The sequence below is a fragment of the Antechinus flavipes genome, chromosome 4, assembly GCF_016432865.1.
Source record: "Antechinus flavipes isolate AdamAnt ecotype Samford, QLD, Australia chromosome 4, AdamAnt_v2, whole genome shotgun sequence".
NCBI classification, from domain to species: Eukaryota; Metazoa; Chordata; class Mammalia; order Dasyuromorphia; family Dasyuridae; genus Antechinus; species Antechinus flavipes.
The window spans coordinates 356,944,573-356,968,469 of NC_067401.1; the positions used below are offsets into that span (position 1 = coordinate 356,944,573).

Below are 23,897 nucleotides of genomic sequence, written 5' to 3' on the forward strand. Positions count from 1 at the left end.
AAGTAATCCAATATATGTTAAAGATATAATTCTTCTATACATATTTCCACAAGAAAAATCAGATTAAAAAGGAAAAAAAATGAGAAAGAAAAGAAAATGCAAACAAACAACAACAAAAAGGGTGAAAATGCTATGTTGTGATCCACACTCAGTCCTTACAATCGTCTCTGAGTGCAAATGGATGTCTTCACAAGACCACTAGAACTGGCCTGAATCATCTCATAATTAAAAAGAGCCATGTTCATCAGAATTGATCATCATATAATCTTGCTGTTGTTGTGTATAATGAATTCCTGGTTCTGCTTACTTCACTTAGCATCAGTTCATCTAAGTCTCTCCAGATCTTTTTAAAATTATCTTCCTAATTATTTCTTACAAACAATAATATCCTATAACATTCATATACTATAACATTCTCCAATTGATGGGCACCCATTTAGTTTCCAGTTTCTAGCCACTACAAAAAGGTCTGCCACAAACATTTTTGCACATATCTCCTTTATGATCTCTTTGGGATATAAGCCCAATAGAAACACTGCTGGATCAAAGAGTATACACAGTTTGATAGCCCTTTGGACAAAGTTCCAAATTGTTCTCCAGAATAGTTGAATCAGTTCACAACTTCACCTACAACATATTAGTATTCCAGTTTTCCCACATCCCCTCCAACATTTATCATTATCTTTTCCTGTTAATTTAGCCAAACTGAGAGGTGTATAGTGATACCTTAGAGTGGTCTTAATTTGCATTTCTCTGATGAATAGAGATTTAGAGCACTTTTTTATATGACTAGAAATGGTTTCAATTTCTTCATCTGAAAATTGTTTTTCATAAAAAAGGATCTGTTTGAACAAAAATATTCATAGCAACTCTTTTTGTGACATGAAGAATTCAAAATCGAGGGGGCACCCATCATTTGAGGAATGAATAAACAATTTGGGCCTCAGACACTTATTTCAGTGTAACTCTGGACATGTCCCCATTTAATTTCTATCTTTTTCAGTTCCCTGATCCTCAAAATGAGGATAGTAAGAGCACCTACCTCCTATGGTCATTGTAAGTATAAAATTAAGTGATATTTATAAAGCACTTTATAAAAATATTTGAGTATTATAGAAATATTCATCATCATTATCAACATTATCATTATTGTCATCCCTATGGAACCTGTCTGTGAGTGCTAGATTTCATTGGCTATCATATTCCTTCACCATTCAAATAATTATAATTGATTAATAACTTTCAGCAGAAGTAAGAAAAAATAGTTAATCAATATAAGATTGCCTTAAGCTTTTCAAAAAAAAAATCCAAACTCTAAGAAAAAAAAGTTTCTTTAAAATGTGAATTAAATGAGGCAGCTAGTTAATGTAGCGGATAGAGCTGAACCTGAGTTCAAATCTGTTCTCAGACACTTAACATTTCTGTGTGACTGGGCAAATCACTTAACCCTAATTTCCTCAGCAAAAAGAAAAATAATAATAATAATTAAATCTATTGAACATACAGTCAGTCCTACTAATTATATGAAGATGGAGAGAAATAGGTGTAGAGGACCACAGACAGTGGGAGAATTCTTGGTGATATATAAGACCCTTCAGCAAAGAGGGAACCTGCCTCATTATTCCTTTAAGACAAGGACTCAGGCTGGTAACTAGATTCTCCAGAGAGTTAGTCCAGCTGGTACAAATAAGAAGTTTTTTTTTTTCAGCTAAGCAAAGAAAAACTATTAGAAAAAGCTTATGGAAAAGAAAACCATTGTCCCCAGTTGAAAAATAGTCAAGTAATACAAATAATTATACTACTTATATAATTATGCTTATTATATAGAAAATAGAAATGAAAATCTAGTTGTAATATAGAAAAAGCAGGCCTCTAAGGGTTTTTTTTGGTTGTTATTAATATCTTTATCTATCCTTTAAAATTTGCATCACAGACTTTAAAATGTACATGCACACACATATAACACATTCCATATATACAAACATATGTGTATGTATGAATGTATGTTTGTTGACTCAATCCATTTCTGGGAATGTTTGACTTAAAAGGCACACAGCTGTACATAAAAGGCAGCAGTGAATCACAGATACTCTTAATTGTCTATTCCAAGGGTTATAAAGATCATTACAAAGGTAATGATTGTCATTATTTAGCAGCAGAGGAGTATGAAATTTGCAGAGAATAGGATGTAGACAGTAAGTAATCTTTAAGGCTGGTATAATTAAGTTGGTTATGATACAGAATTGGTATTATTAAACTGGTATATTATAGAGCACTGATAAACTGAGCCTGAGATAGACTGAAGTCAGATTGTAAGTACCTATGAATAACTAAGGTAATATTTGGTATGGATATTGGTAACATTATTACAAAGCAGGAATGATGGGAATAATGAAGAAAAAAGTACAGGAGACTTGAGGAGACTCCATTTGGGAAAAGAAAGTGTAAAGGGTAGCATAAATGAATGACTGTGAAAAGGCTCTCTCCTAAACACTTTTAAAGAATTAGAGGAATACAGGAGAGAGTAAGTCATCTTATAATAAGGAAGATTTGAGTTCAAATTCTACACCAGAGATTAATTAGCTTTGTAACCCTAGGCAAATCACTTAAACACTCTGTTTCTCAGTTTCCTCAATGGTATAAAACTGTAAAATTAGACTTGGCCTGTAAAGTTCCTTCTATATCCAAATCTATCACTCTATATTAATTCTTCTGAAATATTTTACTGATCACCTCTGTTCTGTATGTGGTATGTTGTGCTGTGGAAGATAAAAAAATTTAATTCAAACATGTATTAAGGAACTATTTCATGCAAGGAATTATGCTAGGCACTGGGGATTAAAAAGACATCAAAATAGGCATATTCTCCAAAAGCCTGGAATTTAATATTGGAAGAAAAGTCACAAACGTATAAATCTACATACATAATACTCACATACACACACACACACACACACACACAGTCACAAAAGTTTTAGAACAGTTACAAATCATTAGCTTAAATGCTTAAAATACACTTAAATTTTTAAAAGTTCAAATACATTTAATCTAATGGCTTAAATCTACATTAAGATTTTTAATATGTGTTGTACAATTATGATGACAGAAGAAATGTAATAATTTCAAAGTAGAAGTCCAAGCAAAATGCAATGAGACATATGAAGAGGGAAAATTTTTTTCAGAAGAAAAACTATCAGAGAAAGTTTATGGAAAAGATGACCATTGTCCTGAATTGACAAATGGTCAAAGAATATGAATAAGTTTCAGAAGAAATCCAAGTTATCAGATCATATAAAAATATAAAAATATTTAATACAAAAATACTATTGATTAGAGAAATGCAAATTAAAATAACTCTGAGATATCATTTCACATCCATCAAATTGGTTAACTTGATAAAAAAGGAAAATGACAAATGCTATAGGAGATGTGGGAAAACATAAGCGTTACTGTTGGGGGAGCAACAGGTAAATAAGTCCAACCATTCTAGAAAACAATTTGGAACTATGCCCCAAGGCTCTTAAACTATGCATGCTTTTTGCTCTACTATTAGATTTATATCTCAGACATCAAAGAAAAAGGCAAGGTCCCTAGGTACAAAAATATTTAAAGCAATTCTTTTTATGGTAGAAAAGAACTAGAAACTGAAGGGATAGCCACCAGCAGATTAGCTGAACAAGTTATGGAATATGAATGTGATAGAATACTGTTGTGCTGCAAGAAATAAAGAAATAGTAAAGGTTTTAGGAATACCTGGGAATAGTTGCTAAAACTGATGTAAAATTCATTAAACAGAATCAGGAGGACAATTTTTACAATAATAACATTGTGATAAATTGTAAACATCTTTGAAAGACTTAGTAACTCTGATCAACACACTGACCAACCACAATTACAAAGAATTAATGATGAAACATGCTATACACTTCCAGATAGAAAGGTGATGGACTAGAAGTATAGATTCAACTATATTTTCTTTTAAATTTTTCTTTCATTCTTTTTTGACATGAATAATGTGAGAATTTATTTTTCATGACTATACATATTTGAAATATTATTTTTTTCTTGCCACCTCAATGGGAGGGATCAGGGAAAGTGAAAAAAGAGAATTTGAGACTGAAAATTGAATAAAATTGAATTTTAAAAAAAGAAAAGAGCACCGAAATGGATTTTGAAGCAAAGAAACAAAGAAGGAGGAGGGTGTGGTGACAAATGCAGTAAATAACAAACAAGTAAGATAAAAACTGTGGCATGGAGACAGGATGAAGGAATTAAGACATGGTCCTTAAGCTCAGGGAATTTACAGTTTAATTACTATATGAATGTTTTAGTAATACATAAAGATATATTCTATATGAGCTGTATTTTTCTATACATGACACTAAGTACATCACTGATCGGAAAAGTCATTAAGAGTATTTTGAATTATTTGAAAGACTGAGTTTCAGTTTATATGATTACAAAATACACTATTGACCACTTGAGTAATGTTGCCATTTTTATTATATTGATGTGGTACAAACATGAGCACACATTATTCCTCTTATTGTTTAACTCTTCTACTGTTTCTGTAGAGAGTTTAGTAATTATACTCAGAAAACTAATGTATATGAGTATCTTGTTAGTCTGGATCTAAATACTTTCTGCATTCTGTAGTTATTTTAAATACAATTTCTCTTTTTATCATTTACCCTAGTTTTTGTTAATGCTATGTAGAAATAATGGTGATTATTGAGGTTTTATATTATGCTACTTTACAGAAGTTGTTAATTGTATCATTTAGTTTTTTATTAATATTTATCTGTTTTCTTCTAGTCTATTCTGAATTTCATTTACTCAACTAGGTTTTAGCTTTACTTTTTTCTTCTTTCTTTTGTAAGAAAGGAATGCTATTTAAGATATTTAGACTTTTTGGAGTACAAAATTTGAGCTTCTTCATCTACCTCATTTATACATCATGGCATTTATAGCTTTCATCCTATCCTTTCTTCTTCCTGGAGTATGGATTTATTTGGTTTTTGTGTTGCTATTTTTTGAGGGATCATAACTCTACCATGTTTTCTTTTTTCTTTTTTTCATGAAGGAAGTATAGTCATTTAGTGGTATTTATGTCTATCTTCCAAGTCATGAGTTTTTACCATTATTATTCACAGGTCCTAAAATGATGCTATCTTATCTTCTTATCTATTTTCCTAATGCCCAGGGAACTAGTTACATTTTCCGGGTGTAAGTTAAAACTCTTGGAAACCAATCCAGGCCTTGGGAAAGTGGTCTCTTATTAGTCCATTTCTCCAAGATGAAACTCCTCATATAAAGTAATGCCTATCTCTCACCTCACACACTCTTTCCACTCTAAGAAATCTTTTTTAATAATTTCCTTTCGTTTCTAGGATATTTTTCCTTTGTAACAGACTTTTTTTTTCCTCATTGATTTCATCCTACTATTCCAAATCCTTTAGTAGTTTTGAGAGTCTAAAGAAAGTATTATTTCTTTTCTAATTACTTTCAGATTGGGAGGAGAGTGGGAATATTCAGCTTTTATGGAGAAGGGAAACTCTTGATTCCCTTTGCTCCATTATAGAAGCTTTACACAATTATATCTTCTACCTTCTTTTCTCAACATATTAATTCACTTATATGGATTCATGTATAGAATGTTAATCCAGTTCTTCCTTTTTCCCATATTCTAATTCTTAAGATCTCCTTAAACCTTTATCCCCTTGGGTTTTGTTTTGTTTTGCTTTGTTTTTTCTTTTGGTGATCCCACTTTCATTTTTCTTCAATTCCTCAATTCAATTAAATAAAACAAACTGTCTATTAACATGAGAAAAATTCTTTCATTGCTTAATCTTTTCTTTATAATTGTAATTATTTACATTTCTTGTGTTTCTCTTTTTGACTCTTGTTTTTTTTTTAATAGTGATACATTGAGAATTACACAGAAATCACTAGAAAAGTAAGGCAGTGTTGAAATCTAATACTAATTAAACAATTCCCAGATGTCTAAAATAAAATTGGAAGGAATTTTCAAGGTCATATAGCACATGTAGCACAACTTTCTGTTCAATCCAAGAACATATTTTGTATGTGCCCTTTTTAAGAAGTTTATAATATGGTAGGTTGACAAAGGAGTAGAAACAAGTCACAAAATAGAATGTGATATATGAATAGGAAAGATACTTAATAAAGTGCTCTTCAAGACCTAAGGAAGGATCCATGGCTTCTACTGAGAGAAAGCATGGAAGATTTTATGGAAGACATCACATTTGAAATAGGCTTGGGAAGGATAAGTTGGAATTCCATAAATGGAGAAAATTAAAGTCTTAAATTAATGAAAGCTCCCCTCTTCCTTGAAAACTGATATGGTATGATCTGCAAATGATGAATAACCATACCTAAGATAGAGATAGAGCTTAAACAGGCTAGAAGAATAGACAGTGAAGATCCCTATTAGGCAACTCTATAAAAATTTGTTTTTTGGGGTGAGCTTTAAAGAAGAGGATAGATCATAGGTAATTCAGATTTGAATTAATTTTCACCTGATATGGTTCTCATTCTGTGCTCCTAAATTGAAGTTGCTAATCTATATCAGTAGAGGAAGTCTCCACCCTAAGAATTTTCCAAGCATAAGAAACCAGAGGTCCAAAAATGAAAGTGATATTCTAGATAAATAGTATAGTGATAAAAATGATAACTCTAAATTTGTACCCTATAATCAAAATGGGAGCTTGAGGGAAAATAAATCAATGGATCATATACTTTACAAAAATAATGCCTCTATTTGGCATTTAAAACCTTTATAACTCCTCTTCATGTACTTTTGGATTAGCGCTCCAATGAGCTATCCAAATTCCATTCCTTTTCAATGATTGGCTATCTGCATTTGCTCTGGGTGTCTCCCAATACTTCTCATTCTGCTTCCTAGATTCCTTGGTGTCTTCTAGGTTCAACTTAAATCCTTCCTCCTGCAGAGCTCTATTTCTTCCTCTCCCCCCACCACTGTTAGTGCCTTCCTTCTGAGAATATCTTCCATTTATATTGTCTTTATTCTATTTGTATGGTCACATCCTTATCATCTCCGCTATTAAAATGTGAGCTCCTTCACTGTGTGGAACATGTTTTTGCTTTTCTTTAGCATAGCACTGGGCACATAGCAAGTGATGTAAAAAAAAAAAAATCTTATTGATGGACTGACCATAAATTGTATTAACTAGGAAAATAGTTTTTTTTTTTTTTTACCATGATTCTATGCAAGTGGCAGAATCATTAAAAAAAAAAAAACAGTCAAACAAAAATTTATTAAGCTATTACAATGTGCAAAAGCACTGTTCTAGTTGCTAGAGGGAATATAAGAAAGTATAAAACATAGCAATTGTCCTCTTGGAATTTATAATCTAGTTAAAGGGATTGGCAAATGATGGCCGGAGGTGTCAAATCCAGTTTGCCTCTCATTTTTATATGTCAATGAGCTGAGAATAAAAAACAAAAACTATTCTTAGTTCACAAGTTATATAAAAACAATAGTAGGCTGTATATAGCAAGAGGGCTACGGTTTGTAAATTCATGATCTAGAAAAGGAAGATGAAAAATGATTGTTAAACGGAAACTGGTACGATATCAAAGAGTATTTCTGAAGTACCTACTGTGTGCCAGACACTGGTGATTCAAAGGTAAAAACTAAAGGCAGTTCTTGCCCTTAAAAAGCTTACATTCTACTAGAAGAATACAACATGTATTAGAATTTGATAGCAGAGGGATTATAGAAGCGAAGGCAGAGAGGAATAGATGTACATTTTCAGGCTGTTTCTTGAAGCAATGATTTGATTATTTTTTTCCTGAGCAAGGAAGAAGTAGGTAGGTCATGCATATGGGAATTTAAAGGAAATCGAGGATCTAGGGATTTAATTTTTAAAGTAGTTAGCTATTGCTTGAAGAAGCAACATAAAGAAATGGTTCGTCACTTATAAAGCTAGGAAAACCTGAGTTCAAATACTGATTCTGATCTATACTGACTGGATGACCATGGAAAATTATTTAACTTTTTGAGACCTTAGACAATTCTCTAAAATGATGTTACTTCCAGTTTCTTTATACAGGTCTGCACCTTTAAAAAAATTTATTACCAGAGAGAACTTTAATGTGTAATTTCCAAATATAAGAACTTTTATCTTGAATTCCTAAAAGCAGCAGTTTCTTAATAACTCAAATTTCACCAGCAAAGTTGCCAGTTATGAGGACTAAGTCATGTGAATCACTGACAAGTTAATTGTCCTCTGGGATCTAGCTGTCATCCTCTTCATGAATTTGATTTAATGCCTAAGAGAAATCACTTCACAAAGTTTGAAATGATTTCAGAGAACAAGAATCCATTGATGCAGACACCCCACCCTCCTTTGGTTTGTTGGAGATCTTTGTGACTATCTTAGCAGATAAGCACCCTAATTTCTCTGTCAGGTGGTCTAGCCATGATCCAAAACAAGCCTAATGTATCACTTTTGTTGTTCAGTTGTTTCAGTCGTCTCTGATTCTTCCCAACCCTATCTGGAGTTTTCTTGACAAAGATATTAGAATGATTTGCCATTTTTTTCCAGTTTGTTTTGCAGATGAGGAAACTGAGGTAACAGGGTTAAATGACTTGCCTAGAGTCACATAACTAATAAATATACAAAGCCATATTTGAATGCAGGGAAATAAATGTTTGTTCCAGGCACAGCACTTCTTCCAGTGCTTCCCCAAAGTATATGATTAGCTGCCTGAAAAACAGTTTTCTTGGTGTCATGCTGGACATATATAAGTTCTATATCTAGAACTTCAGAAAATTATACCTTATCTAACTAACCCTACTTATCTTCTTGGCCTAAAAAGTCAATAATGGGATTCAATTACTCATCACTCCTACTATATTTCCTATGGAATCTGGAAATTTATCCTCTTTCCCTCTGAGCTCACCTTTATCATGATACCCATCATAAAATAACTCTGAAATTAAAATCTGTTAAGATGAAAAATCATATTTGTGTTACTTTCAGCAAAATGCTTATGCAGCAGATGAGATCTTGCAAGTTCATTGTGACTTATGGAAGGAAGTAGGGACAGAGCAAAAAATCAAGTAAGCATTTGTGCTTAATGTACTCCCTCAAATTACACTCAAATAATGAGAGTTCTATTCTATCCCATATTCATCAATCCCTATGACAAGATCTTTATAAATTTGAAGTCTCTCCTGAGTCACCCTAACAAACTTTCTTCTGAATCCTTGAAAGACATAATATGTACTAAGCAAGGATCGTTCTGAAAGTAAAGCCTTTGAAACAGTGATAGGGGATTTATTTTCAGGTCTGTCTTTGTCTCTTCCCTAGCAATGAGCACAGTGCCTGATATACAACAGTAGTTTCATGTTTGTTGAATTAAAATGACTGAGACCCCACAGATCGTGGTCTTTGTTTTCAAAGAGCTTACATATTTAGTTAGGAAAATAAAACTTATAGAAAAAAAAAGCAAACTGTATAATAGATAACATGATTACATTTAAGGCAGTGTAGATTATAATAGAGAGTAATGAATTGAAGACAGAATCAGAGTCAGGTAGCTCTAGGTTCAAATTCTACCTCTGGCACATATTGGCTTTATGACACTGAGCAAGAAGTTCAATGTCTGGGTGTCCAGGAAATATATTTTTTTAATTTATTTAAAACTAATACAAAATAAGAAAAAAAACAAATAGAAGGACAGAAAAGGAAATTAAAAATCAGAACAAAACAAAACATTGTTATATACCTAGCTGAATATCAGGGAGAATTTAAAATATGTAAAAATAAATTTCCATTTAAAGAAAGCATATATAATAATAGAAGAAATTATATTCATGACTACCCATCATTTCTTTGCTTTCTTGTAGATTATTCTTTTGTTTTCTGCTATGTACTTTTTATTTTATTCTTTTTCTCCCCTTTTGCCTCTCTAACTCCTTCAAGCAGGCTACAGTTAACCATGGATATATTTGTGTGTGTAAATGTACATATGTATACTCATGCCTACATGCATATATATATATATATATATATATATATATATATATATATATACATATATATATATATATTTATACACACATATCCGTACATCCAAATTTACATATACATAGATGTGCATCTAAACCAGTATTAATATGGTTCACATATAATATAGATTTCTCTCTTGAATGAATCTTTAAGTTTTACTTTATCTGAAATTAATGATTACTAGTCCTAGTTTATTTTTCCTAATAAATTCCACTACTGATTCATGTTAAATTGTTTCTGTATGTCTCTTTATCTCCTATCCCTGCTAACTCTTCTATTTAAATTTTGCTTTTTAGTTTGCCTGCAATCTTATCCTCCCCCCACCCATGGGTTTCTCCCTTATCTTTTTCCCCTCACCCTTTCCCCTTCCACCCACTCCCATGAATCTAAACATCTTTTTGTATATCACCTTATCCTATTCTACCCTTTCCCTCCCTCTTTATCCCTTTCCCATTAATCTGCACACCTTGTTCCACTGACATAAATCTATACATCCTTTTACTTTTAACTCCACCTATCCTATCCTTCCTTCCCCCCACCCCCCCGCCTTATTTCTTTATAGATTGTGAGGGGTATTATATCTTTTATGGCATATATATGTATTGTTCTTTATTAATCCATTCCTAATGCAGGTAGATTTTCAGAACAATCAATCCTCCTCCCCCCATCTAATGCTTCCATGCTGATTCTTTCTCTACTTCACACACAATTCCATTGGACAGTTTTCCTTAGAGTTAGAATATACTCAACTCTGTCCCAATCTTTCTTTTGAACTACCCAATTACTAATCTAATTCTTAGACATATTGTTTACATTTCCACATATAAAACATAAACAGGTTGTCTTTATTGAGACCCTTGAAATTAATCTTTGATATTGCTTGTTATATGTTAAATTTTCTATTGAGTTCAGGTTTGGCTGGAACGAAGTCCTGAAAATCTGAGAGTTCATTGGATGTCCTTTTTTTTTTTTTTGGTTCAATGTTATGCATAATATTGCTAGATACAATATTTTTGACCATAAGCCTAGTTCTTTTGATTGATGATATAAAATAGTCCAGGATCTGTACTCTTTTATTGTAGTTTCTGGTAGATCCTATACAATTCTAATTGTAGTTGCAGCATCTTTGAATTTTTTTGTTGGTTTGTTTCTTGTAAAAAATTTTTTTCTTTTGATCTGAGAGTTTTGCAATTTAGCAATAATGTTCCTATGTGTTTTCCTTGTAGAATCTCTTTGAGATGGTCATCTGTGGATGTTTTTCTATTTCTACCTTCCCCTTTTGTTCTATCAGTTCTGGACAATTTTCTTTGATTATTCCTTATATTGTCAAGTTTTGGGGTCACACCTTTCAGATAGTCCAATTATTCTTATATTTTCTCTTCTTGATCTGTTCTCCATATCTGTTGTTTTTCTTTCTATTTTTAAAGAATTATTTAAAATTCAAAAGATAAAAAAAAAAATAAAAATAAGTAGATTTATTTGCTTGCTTCCTAACTATAATTAGTTCAGAAGAAACATGAGATGTGCAAAAATAGAGAAGCCATCCCAAATGTCCATAGGGACTATTTATTTATTTCTGACCCATGGCAGCCCATCTTGTTCTGATCAACCATCAGAACAAAAGACATCAACCAACTATTTGCACAGGTCTAGTGCGCAAACTGAACTATCTGATGCACTGGCTCCAACTTTGTCTCTTGCTTCATTCCAGCACCTAAAATATTTTATCTGTTCTCCTATAGCTATAAACAGGGCACCTGTCTGCCTGTCCCAGATGTGCACACATTTGTCAAAGAAGCCACTTGCCATGAGAATTGAAAACCACAGTAGACAGAGCTCTTGGTGTTTTATCAAAGAGTGGATACAGATGCCCTGGTCCACATCCCATAGCCAAATAGTAAAATCAAAGGCTGAACTGGCCAGCATGAAGTTAGCAAGCAGGTAAGTTGGTTGTTCCTGGTCCTGTGGGACTCCATTTGATAGTACAAATTTTTTTATTATGTGCTTGCAAATCATGGACAAAACAACTCTCTTTTTTCACTCTCTCTATCTTTAAAGTCATTCATCAGAACAAAGACTAGAGGGTCCCATTTGATAGCACTTACTTCATTTGTGTGTCCCTACAATGTTTAGATAGACCTATCTTGTCCTGATTTAGAAAGATGAATACATAGATTGGTACTGGAAAAGGCAAAGATGTTGTTGCTCTGCCAGTATATATCCAGTGCCCGTGCTGAATGAAAAAAGCTCCTTGACTTCTCCAGTAGGTACATCCTATATAATCATGGTCTTATCCACTCCTCACTCAGAATGAAAATTTCTTTCTTGTTCCATATTAATGCAAAAATAGGCTTTTGCTAGCAATAAAATCATCTTTAGTCCATATTCTGGCAACCTGTCATCCGACCCAATGGTGAGAAGTACACCTTCTCTGTTCCAACCAAGGGAGATCATGTCTTTGTTGCTGGACACATCCTGCTCATCTTCCCTGATCCAAGGCAGAGGACTAACTGGGTTGAGCCACTTATATTGTTCTCACTCCAATTCCATATTCTTGCTATTGAGTGACCAGATGCTGAGGCTAGAAGATCACTAACAGAATTCCAGGATAGATGAATACTTCTGACTCATGACCCTGTAATACCACAGCTTTGTTTCACTGCCCTACTCTGAAAATGAACTCTGATCTTCCCTATTCCCATAATAAGTTTCTGTGGTTGGGTTCTTTCTCCTTTGCCTACTCATTTTTTTAAAAATGGGAACTTATTAATGTAATTTCCTCTAATCATGGGGTAGGAGGTGGAGTGATTGTGCCTCTAGTTTCCCTTCAGATCTCCCCTCTAACCTGGAACCCCAAACCAAGAATTCCACCCTCCTGCAGTGATCCTGCCCCACTGCCGCTGCACTCACCAGATATGCTGGTTCCTTCTCTCCAAGGACTATGTCTTTGCAGCTTCCTAATCAGCCAAAATTCACTCCATCCTCCCAGACTCAGATCTGGATTGCCCAAACTGTCTGAGAGGTGAAAGTTCCTATGACTCAGGCTGACATCACCCTGGAACCCAGCTAGCTCCATCATTCCCAGCTTGTTGTTTCTCCTGCAGGTGTTTATATTTTGCATCAGTTAAATCCTGGTCCTGAGTCTTTGTTCAGCTCTTCTCTGATTGTCCTAGGAGGAAATTTATTCTGTCCCAGTCTTTATTTTTTTTCACTGGTTTGCTTTTCTAACCTACTCCACCATCTTCTCAGAATCCTCCTCTCAGAAAAGGCTTTTAAGAGTATAAATTGTAGAACTGTCACCAATGTGCATTGAGAAAGGGAATTTCCTCAATACTTGCTATATAAACCAAAATAATCACAGGTATATATACCCCAAACTCTCTCAAATGATTTGCTATAAAGAGGTAGCATGAGGTTTTAGATAGAAGACCTGTCTCTAATACTCACTAGTTCCACGACCATGAAGAAGTCACATGTCTAATATTTCAAGTTATTAATCTGCACCAGTGGAAGACATTTCTACTTCAGGAAGTTCTACATGCTAATAAAAATCAAGTATGGATAAAAAAAAATTATTAAGAGCTAAATTGTATGTTAGAGGTAATCTCAGGCAAGGCAAAATGCAGCCTAACATATTTTAACCATTTTCTTTAAAATCTATTACATTGTGTACAAAAAAATTATAGGTTTCAATCTTTCTTTCTCAGATCAGCAATGTGGTTTTTTCAAAATGCTTGATTTTTTTCCCCATTAGTGAATATTTCAGTGAGTATTAGAATAACTTAAATTAAAATGTGAAGGAAAGATACTTAAAATATTTTCTCCCCACTCACATGGAGAAGATTTCTTAAATAACTGGAATATCTGTAGAAAAACTGACAATGAATCCTCAGGCTGCCTCCATGAAATGAATACAACAAATGGACCTTTTCTACATTAATGAAGCTAATGAATCTAACCAGATGGCACTGTCTTTTCTGTTCCTTGACTTTACTGACTTTCTGTGGAACTGATATCAGATTTCTCTGAAGTAGAAGGGAAAAGGAAGTGAGGAATTTTTCTCTCTCTGACCCTTTGTTAAGGAGGCAATCCTCAATTAGTTTGCTAATTAGCTTTTAGTTGTAGAACAGGGACACCACAATAGTGAGAGGGTAGAGATAGAAGGATCTCAGCAGAATGGATAAGAAACTGAACTTGGCAGTAGAAGGATCTAGATTCAGACACTCATGAGCTGTGAGATTTTGAGCATGTCCTTAACCTTTCTGCATCTCATGATATTGATTTGTAAATTTATAAATTTACAAATTGATTTGTAAATAGAGAGGTTGGACTTTCAGTTCCCATTCTATAATCCAATGAAACCATGAAGTCTAACTCCCATCCAAACCACAAATCTTACTGATCTACATCTTAGGTTAGTGGTCATACAATCAATGCTTAAATATCTCCACTAAGAAGTGACCTCAACATCCCCAGAAGCAAAACATTCTATTTTTTAACAGCTCCAACAGCTATTTGTCAATCTTTATTAAGTGGCAGAAGCTTTGCTGGGCTTGGGAGAAATAAAGACAACCACATGAAACAACTCCTGCCCCTAGGAATACTGAATATGATTAATTGATGAAAGGATATCAGTCTATTGGCACAAAGGACAGTACAGCCACAAAATTAAAAGAGATGTTGAGCCAAACCCAAATAACATTGAGACTACCAATGATAGGAAATACAGGGTTTAGAATGCCAATATTTGCTGAAAATTTTAAATAAATAAAATAAAATTATAATGTTTACTAGTACTAAAAACTATGGTACTACCACTAATGATTCAGTTCCAATTTCAGAGAGAAACTGTCCAGCTATGAAACTTTTGTTTTTAATAGTTTTCATTTTTCATGGCATTTTGAGACTTTGTTCTGGTTACAGAGATCTCTATCTATCAAGTTTCTGATAGCACTTTGTCTCTACTTTTCCTTTGTCCTGATCATAATCTACTTACTGGTACAGAGTTATATTCTCTTAATGTATCACTCTCACCATACCTCCAAACACATACTAGATTCGTTTATAACCTTTTCGAAGGCAGTAGAAACTATATTACTTTTCATATTTGTAAGCTCAGTTATTGCTTAATAATTTCATCTGTATCCACCTTTTTGTAACCCCTTTGGGGTTCTCTTAGTAAAGATAACTTTGTCATTTCCTTCTCTAACTCATTTTACAGATGAGAAATTGAAGCAAGCCAGGTTAAGTGACTTGTTCAAGATCACACAAATAATAAGTGTCTGAAACCAGATTTAAACTCAGGAAGATAAATCTATCTGACTTCAGGCCTGGTACTCCATCTACTCACTGTACCACTTAGAACACTGCCTTGCACAAAGTAGGTGCTTCTTCTGTGCTTATTCAATCATTTTAAAATTGAATTCTTCTTCAGAATATTAAGAACAAAAACTGAAAGGAAAATGAACATCTTTTCTTATGAGTAAAACGGTCATCCTCAGCAACCTTCTTAGGTATTTTATATAGCTACAGAATACATTTTAGATTTATTGCTGATGGGGACCTCAGAAGCTATCTAATCAAACTCCTTTAGTTAGCAGTAGGAAAATTGGCAGGGGAAGTATCTAAGATTCAGGGAGGTATTGATATAGTAGTAAGCACCACAAATGGAATATGAACTTCGATTTCTCGATTCCACTGTTAAGTTCTTTCTAGGGCCCTGTGTTGCCTCTCATCGCCAACAAATTGACTATATGCTCTTATGTATGATGGATTTTCTTAAATATTTGCATTTTTCTGAGCTCTGTAAAGTGTTTTAATATGAAGAAAGGTATAGAATAGCCAAAGAAAAGAGTAAAGGACCTCAAAGTCTGAGCCTTTCTTCTACCCAATTGCCAATTTATTCTGGGATACTAGAGATAAGCCCTAGGCCCTTCCAAGTTTCATTTTCCTCATCTGCAAAATAGGAAGAAAAATATTTGTTTTAAAAGAATTTCTAAAGGAACATCACAATATGCAGCAAGTTCAAAGTGTTAGTTAACAATACCATATCTTGGGCCAACTGTCAAAAAAATAATTTCAATTCAGCAATACATCCCTTTCCTAAGAATGCTATTTATTTCCATATGCTTTCAGGATACATTCCAGCCAGCTATACTCAAACTAATCTCATTTCCCATTACTTCTTCAATTTTAAAAACATACTTTCCTAAATCTTATATTGCATAAATGCTCCTGATGCACTCTAAGGAAATAGATAATTCAATATTATATATGAAAGAAGGAAGTATTTCCTGAACATTTTAATCTTTAATTTTCTGTATTTATTTATTTTTTGCCTGTCAATTGACCTTGGACAAAGCTCTTCCTCTCTCTTTGGAACTCAGCTTCCTCATCTGTAACTTAAGAGAGTTAAATTTAATTATTTCTAAATATCCTTTCAAATTTAAATCTTAAGATCTTACCATCCCAAATGCAATCAGATTTCAGAACTGACTAAGAATCTTTGTAACCATATTTTTCCCTCTCGACTTGTGATTTCATTTGCATAGAGACCAAGCAGTGAAGAAATTCCTTCCACTGCTCCAGATGGTCAACTTATCTGTAATTTGGATAGTTCAGTTGCCTGGGATACTAAAGGATTAACTGACTTGTATGTCACATGACAAGTAACAGAAGTGGGACTCCTGACTCCAAGGTGGACTTTTCCTTCTACCAGCTACATTATATTGCTTCTCAATGTTCTCATCCCTTCAAACATTTTTTATTGAAGCTTTTAAGAGTATATTTTCAGAAAATACTAAAAATAATGTTTTCATAAAATAGGAATAAAAGTAAAAGTGTTCATTTTAAATATTTGAAGACTAAAATGACAACAGACCATCTCTGTGCAGATATTACAGACTAGTCATCTACAGGGTTACTTATAAATACAACTGCAAGACATATATAAAAGAACATTTTAGCACAGCAATTGTCAAATTCCTTTGTGTCAGGAACCCATTATACTTTTAAAAATTATTGAGGATTCCAAAGAATTTTTGCTTATATTGACTTAATATCTACCTATATTTACTACAATAGAAATTAAAACTGATGCATTTCTAAAATGTATTAAGAATTCATTTAAAAATAAGTAAGAAATCTATTGTATTTATCATAAATTTCATCTTCCTACATGTGATCTATGATGCAGTGGCAGTGATCTCCTTGTAGTTCCATTAACAATACTCTCTATCTCCTCGACTCTGGGCATTTTCATTGGCTTTCTCCTATGTCAGAGTACTCTCCCTCTTCCTCTCCACCTATTGGCTTCCCTGTTTCCTCAAGTCTCAATTAAAATTCCACCTTCTATAGGAAAATTTTTCTGATTCTACTTAATGCTGGCACCTTCCCTCTGATGATTATTGCCAATTTATCCTGATAAATTTGTTTTCACATAGTTGTTTACATACTTTCTTTATCATTAAATTGTAAGATCATAGACTTTCATTTTGCCTTTCTTTGTATCCCCAAAACTTAGCATAGTCCTGGCATATACTAAGAACTTAATAAATGTTTACTTATTGACTTCCCTAACTACATCCTCCATTCTTTCCTTGCTCTTCTTTATGTGCTGTTTTCCACTACTATAATCCAAGCTTCTTGCAGACAGGGTCTATCTTGATAGTCTTTTTTATATCTAGAATTTACCACGGTATATACACACAATCTATGTCTCTCTCTTTGTACTTATCTCCTGATTCTTCTCTTTTGCTTACTAAAAGGCTTTTCTCCTTGCATCCTTAAAAATCTTTCACTTGACCTTATTATCTCCTATGCTATATTGTAAATTCTATATATTTCCTATATTTTATCACAAAAGTCATATAAAAAGTTGTCTATACTCCTAGGATCATAGATTTCTAACTAGAATGGATGTTAGAGTTCATCTATTTCAACCTCCTCCCCAAAAAAGCCTAAAGAGATTGATCAAGGTCATGCAGTTAGTGTGTATCTGGGATAAGGTATGAATCCAGATCTGGGATTTAATATATTGCATTATTCACTGAGCTGTTTGCCCTTTAGCTTTCATTTCCTCTCTTCTTATACACTTGTCAGCATCTTGAAATCTGACTTTGTTTTTCACCATTTAAATGAAGCTAATTTCTCCTAAACTACCAATGGTCTGTTAATTGCTTAATCTGAATGCCTTTTCTCAACTCTTATCCTTTTGATTAATAAGTTGTCTAAAAACTGACTTGCCTGGGATCACACAGACAGTACCAGAAGCAGGACTAGGACCCGGGTGATTCTGGCTTTGAGGTAAGCTTTCTTCCACTATGAAGCACTGATTCTCATGGAAGAAAACAGAAAGCAAATTAGGAATTTAGTAGATAAATGGTGAATTATTAGACATTATTTTTATCTCATTGATACCACTAAGAGGTTCTTTCTTGTTGGAACCTCTGATATTTTTTTTCATCCTTTTCTTATTCTCTTATTATTTTATGAATATTATTTTGCCTTTCAAATACATTTTAAATTTCATGAAACAAGGAATCTTCCTCCCTTCCCCCCTACCCCAACTACCTTTATGGAGCTCACATCATGAAGAATGTGATATTTACAAATTAGAAAGACTCCCTAACCTAGAGCTGTTGAAAAGTAGAATGGGTAATTCTTAGTATGAAGTATTTGCTCCTTCATAGGAGACTCAGTTCATGGAATCTTAGATATAAGGTTGAAAGAGACCTGAAAGACCATCTAGTCCAACTTTCTGATTTTCCAGATGTGGAAACTGAGACCTAGAGACATTAAATGGTTTGATAATGGTCCCACAGACAGGATTTGAAACAAGCTCTTGATTCCAAATCCAGTATTCTTTTTTCCCACTGTATCATGCTATCTCTCTCAAGGCCAGATGACCATATTAAAAGGGATTCTTGGTCAAGTACAGGTTGGATCAGATAATCTAAGATTTTTTCCTATTCTAATATTCTGTGAATCTGGAATTGAACCATATCCCATAAATATTTGTCCATATATAACAGTGTTTGCAGTACCAAGGCTATTTGGCACCTTAGGTAAGCATAGAGTAAAAGGATTTGGGGATAAGAGGAATACTTTCTATATGGGATGGATTTTTTCAAAAATTTTGATAGGGCAAAATGGCTATAATGACAACTGGTACACCATTCCATTCAGAAGCATGTTTTTTTTTCTTTCTTTTTGTTGCCCTATTCATCACATCCTAGCTGTTTAGCTCAATGTCATTGTCAGCTGGAATTATAGGTTGCTTTAATACACTGTGTCCCAGCATGTCTGGTAGAAAGCTTATATGCATGACCTCCTTTCACATATCTCTGTATTTTCTTTGGCATGATACCCTATGCTTTCCATCATCACCATTTCCTTTTAGAAACTCCCTGAGATCATCCTCTGGTGACACTGACTGGTACTTTGATGCAACAACATTTTCCCACAGGGGTTTTAGGAGCACAACACTCATTTCTGAGCAAGTGCTTGATTTGACATGACATAACTCTTCTGGGTCTAGTTCTTAATCAAGCAAAAGCAACAATTCCCTAGAAGAGGGATGACAAACATCCATATTCTCATCTTCTAACCCTACTGTGATTTAGGTCAGTTAAAATGACTTTTAAAATCTTCATTTGTTGTGACAATCATGCCATCTTTTTTCACAGATTTCCTCAAGAAAATGAAAGAAAAAAAAAACTTGTTCACTTTAACCCCATTTTGCCTAAATGTCTAGTGCCTTCTCTTCAATCATTATAAAATATCTATTCAGTGTTTTCTTGAATACAGTTTTAGTCTAGATCTGCCACAATAGCTCATTAAATCATTTATTTATTCTGTATATTGCTTGCTTTGTAAATTTTAATATTTTAAATGAGTATAAAAGCCATTTGGAGGCATAGAGGATTTGAAGTAAATATTTCTTTGCATGTTGAATAATTTTGCTTCTACATTTGATTTTATTTTAAAGATTCCATAATTTCATCAAAATAATGAGGTCTTATTTTCCAGTGCAAATTGTAATACTTTCTTGCTTTTTCATACTGTGGGGTTATCTTCCATATTTCCTCACAGATCCACACCATGCATTGAAGAGTTTCCTCTTGTTCTTGTAATAATAATAAATATTATTTAACTAATAAATTGAGCCCTGATTTGTAAAATTTACCAAGTATTTAAGTGTATATGCTCACAAGGAAAATATAACAATTGCTCTCATCAACTGGTTGAAGTTTGACTTCAGGAATACCTATTGGGTGAAAATCCAGAAATATGATCTCTAACTAAGAAATCAGTACAGCTTCAGAAAAGAACATGCAGGACACAATTTACTGCCAGCTAAGATCAAATGGAAGTCCAAGACCCAGAAAATCTATCCAATCAAGGGTAGGCTAGTCAATTTGAATAGATCCAGATGGAATATCAGAATTCCCAACTGACTGGATTATTGACAATGATTGTCAATAATCATTGACAATAGCTCTGAATATGAGAATTCACAATTGAAGGTAATCAATGATGGTCCCAAACAGGCAAACAGGAAGAAGCTTAGAGAAGGAACTCTGGAATACAGGGACAATAAATTTCTCAAGGGGATAGGATATGGATTAAGGCACCAATAGAGAATCCATCTTTGAGAAATGGTAGAGGGTAGAGAGAGAAAAGACAAAGATACAATTATTATACCAACAGTAATGTCTTGGAAATAACTCTAGATTTTTAGTTAGGAGCATGAATTTGCATCTCAACTTTGCAATTTACTTTTTGATTTGAGCTAGTTACTGAAACTCTGAATGTGCTCATCTGAAAGAGTACATAATATTATTTGCACTGCTTACCTCATGAAGCTGCTGAGAAGATTGAATGATATAATGATTGTAAAGTACTTTCTAATATGCAGAGTATTACATAAATGATAAAAATACTATCACCACTATGAATACCATGAAGAAAGACCATGAACGACACCATGCATAGGATTTGGGCTGTGCCTTTTGCAAAGTACTTTACAAGATTTCTTGTTCTATTTGCACAACTCTGTATGCAATTTGTCCCCATAAAATGTCCTGATAAATTTAATAAAATCATTAAGTCTGGTAAATGTCTCTTAGTGCTACTGATGCTTTGGTATTTTGTTGGACATTTAAAATACATTTTGTTCCTTGCAAAGCATTGTTTGTAATTTGTTCCACTAAGTATTTTTGTTGATAGTTTATTCTATACTGTAGAAAGAACAGAAATGTATTTGTATGGCACCAATCAAATCCTCAATGGCCTCCTGACTAAATGATTTCTATGCTCATTTAAAATAGTAAAATTATACCTAGTACTTCATAAAATGGACATAGTTTTAATTCAGTTAAATTCAGCAAATGTTTATTAAGTGATTACTAATATACAAGAAACTGTTCTGGGCATTGATATTAAAAAAGAAAAAAACAAAATAGCTTTTGCCTTTGATGAAAATAATTCACTAAGGGATGCAATAAATACATGGAAAGTAATACAAGTAAGTTGGTGATAGAGCACTAACACTGAACAGAATCAAGGAAGGATTCCTGGAGTAGGTAACAACTAAGCAGAGCCTTGTAAGAGGGCAGAGGAGAAAACAGACTACATACCAGCCATAGTGGACAAATTGTAAATGCATATAGGTTAGATAAATAGGGTCTCCTATTTAGTGAATATCCATACAGGATATAAAAATACAACTTTCCTGAATCATAAATTTGATGGAAAATATAAAATAATAATACTGCTAAGTACAATCTATCTCAAAAACTTAGTGTAGTTTTAAATGTTCTTCAATAGGTTTAAACTGCACAAAGACTTTTGAGATATCTTTTATAAAAATAATATTTTCCCCAATTACATGTAAGTATAATTTTTAACCTTCATTTAAAAAATTTTTTTGAGTTCCAAATTTTCTCCTTCCCTTTCTCACCTATTCTTTCCCTAAAATGGTAAGCAATTTGTTATAAGTTATATATGTGTAATCACATGAAGCACATTTCCATATTAGTCATGTTGTGAAAGAAAAGAGACCAAAAGAAAAAAACAAAAAAAAATCCCAAAGTGAAAAATAGATACTTTGATCTGCATTCAAATGGGATATCCTTTATAATATAAGTGGGTAATTAATTATCAATAAGTTTGCTTTTCATCTTATAATTTCAATAGGATCATTTGGAATGTTTTGAATGACTTTTGGGGGGAGCTTTGTTTTGGAACTGGGTTCCCAGTGAGGAGCATGTTTAAAAAAATACAGTCTATTTCTAAAGTAAGGCTAAAAATGGATCATTCTCCTGCCATAGGATAGAATAAGCAGCTGGCATCAGGGGTAGTGGGCAACATGAGGACAAAGTTTAGAAATGAAGAGAATTGGATCAAAGAGAGTGTCAGGAAAAGCAGTCCAAGTCCCCTGGATAGCTCCCTTTGGGAGGAAGTGTTCTCACAAACTTCTGAGGTCAACCTAAGGTGATTTATCCTCAGAATCTCAGGCTTTTTAGGTTGGCTCTACCCACTGCTCTGGTTAGGAAGGAAACCTAATTTCACTCCCATCTCCCTTTTTGTAGGGGGACAGATTTGGTGCCCCCTATGGATATCTCTAACCTCAGAGAATCCATTAGGTTTGTTGTGAATTGAAGGATTAAAATTGAAAGGTTAAAATTAGAAGTCATTAGTTCCAACTCCAAAGGAAAGTTTTAAAAAGAGATTTAGAATGTCAAAATTTGTTTCCAGACACTCTCATCTTTGATCCCAAAGAGACTGAGTGGTTCCTAGAGGCTGAGTTAAAGAATGGTTAAAGGTTGAAAGATAAAAATGGTTCCAAATTATTCTACTTTTCCTAAATTTAAACCTAATAAGAACTCTAATCTTGTTGCTCATATATCTCTCCTTCCTTTCACAACCAAACTCCTTAGAAAAAAATACCCATACTTGTTGGCTCCACCTCTTCTATCATTTGTTTCTCGACTCCTTGAAAACTGACTTTCTGAGTAGAACCAAGAGAACACTGTACATAGCAAGATCATACAATGATTAAATCTGATGGATGGATGCATGGATCAACAGCAAGGTAATTCAGACCAATTCCAATAGACATGATAGAGAGAACCATTTGCACCCAGAGAGAGGACTGTGGATCACAACATAGTATTTTCATTGCTTGCATTTGTTTTCTTTCTCATTTTTTTCCTTTTAAATCTGATTTTTCTTGTGCATCATGATAATTCTAGAAATATATATAGAAGAATTGCACTTGTTTAACATATATGGATTACTTGCCTTTTGGGGAGGAGATGGAGAAAAAGGGAAGGAGAAAAATTTGTAACACAAAATTTTGCAAGGGTGAATATGGAAAACTATCTATGCATATGTTTTGAAAACAAAAACCTTTAAAAAATAAAAATATAAACAAGAATAAAACTATTTTTCAAATTTTCAACCTCTTCATTCAATTGGACCCACAATCTCCAATGAACTAAAATGTCAAATTCAATAGATATTTTTTTCTCATCCTTATTAACCATTCTGTAGCATTTAGAACTATTCTCCTGGAGGGAAGGGAGGGAAGGAGAGAGAGAGAGAGAGAGAGAGAGAGAGAGAGAGAGAGAGAGAGAGAGAGAGAGAGAGAATGCTCTTATTTTTGTGTCTGATCACACCTTAGGCTCCTTTGATGAATCTTCATCATTCATATCAAAATTCTTAATTTTAAGTGTACTTCCAATCTACCCTTCTCACAAACTTTCTTAATTCTGGTACCACTAGGGGTACCCTTGTCCTCCTTTCTTGCCTCCCCATCAGATTTCTCAGAAT

General features: G+C 33.4%; 1 protein-coding gene and 1 pseudogene across 1 annotated transcript in view; both read right to left on the reverse strand.

Moving 5' to 3' along the window:
- The window catches only part of PDE10A (phosphodiesterase 10A), an 815,835-nt gene that overhangs the window by 543,568 nt on the left and 248,370 nt on the right, over positions 1-23,897 (reverse strand). The window lies entirely within an intron of this gene.
- Positions 10,093-12,714, reverse strand: LOC127559245 (F-box-like/WD repeat-containing protein TBL1XR1; annotated as a pseudogene).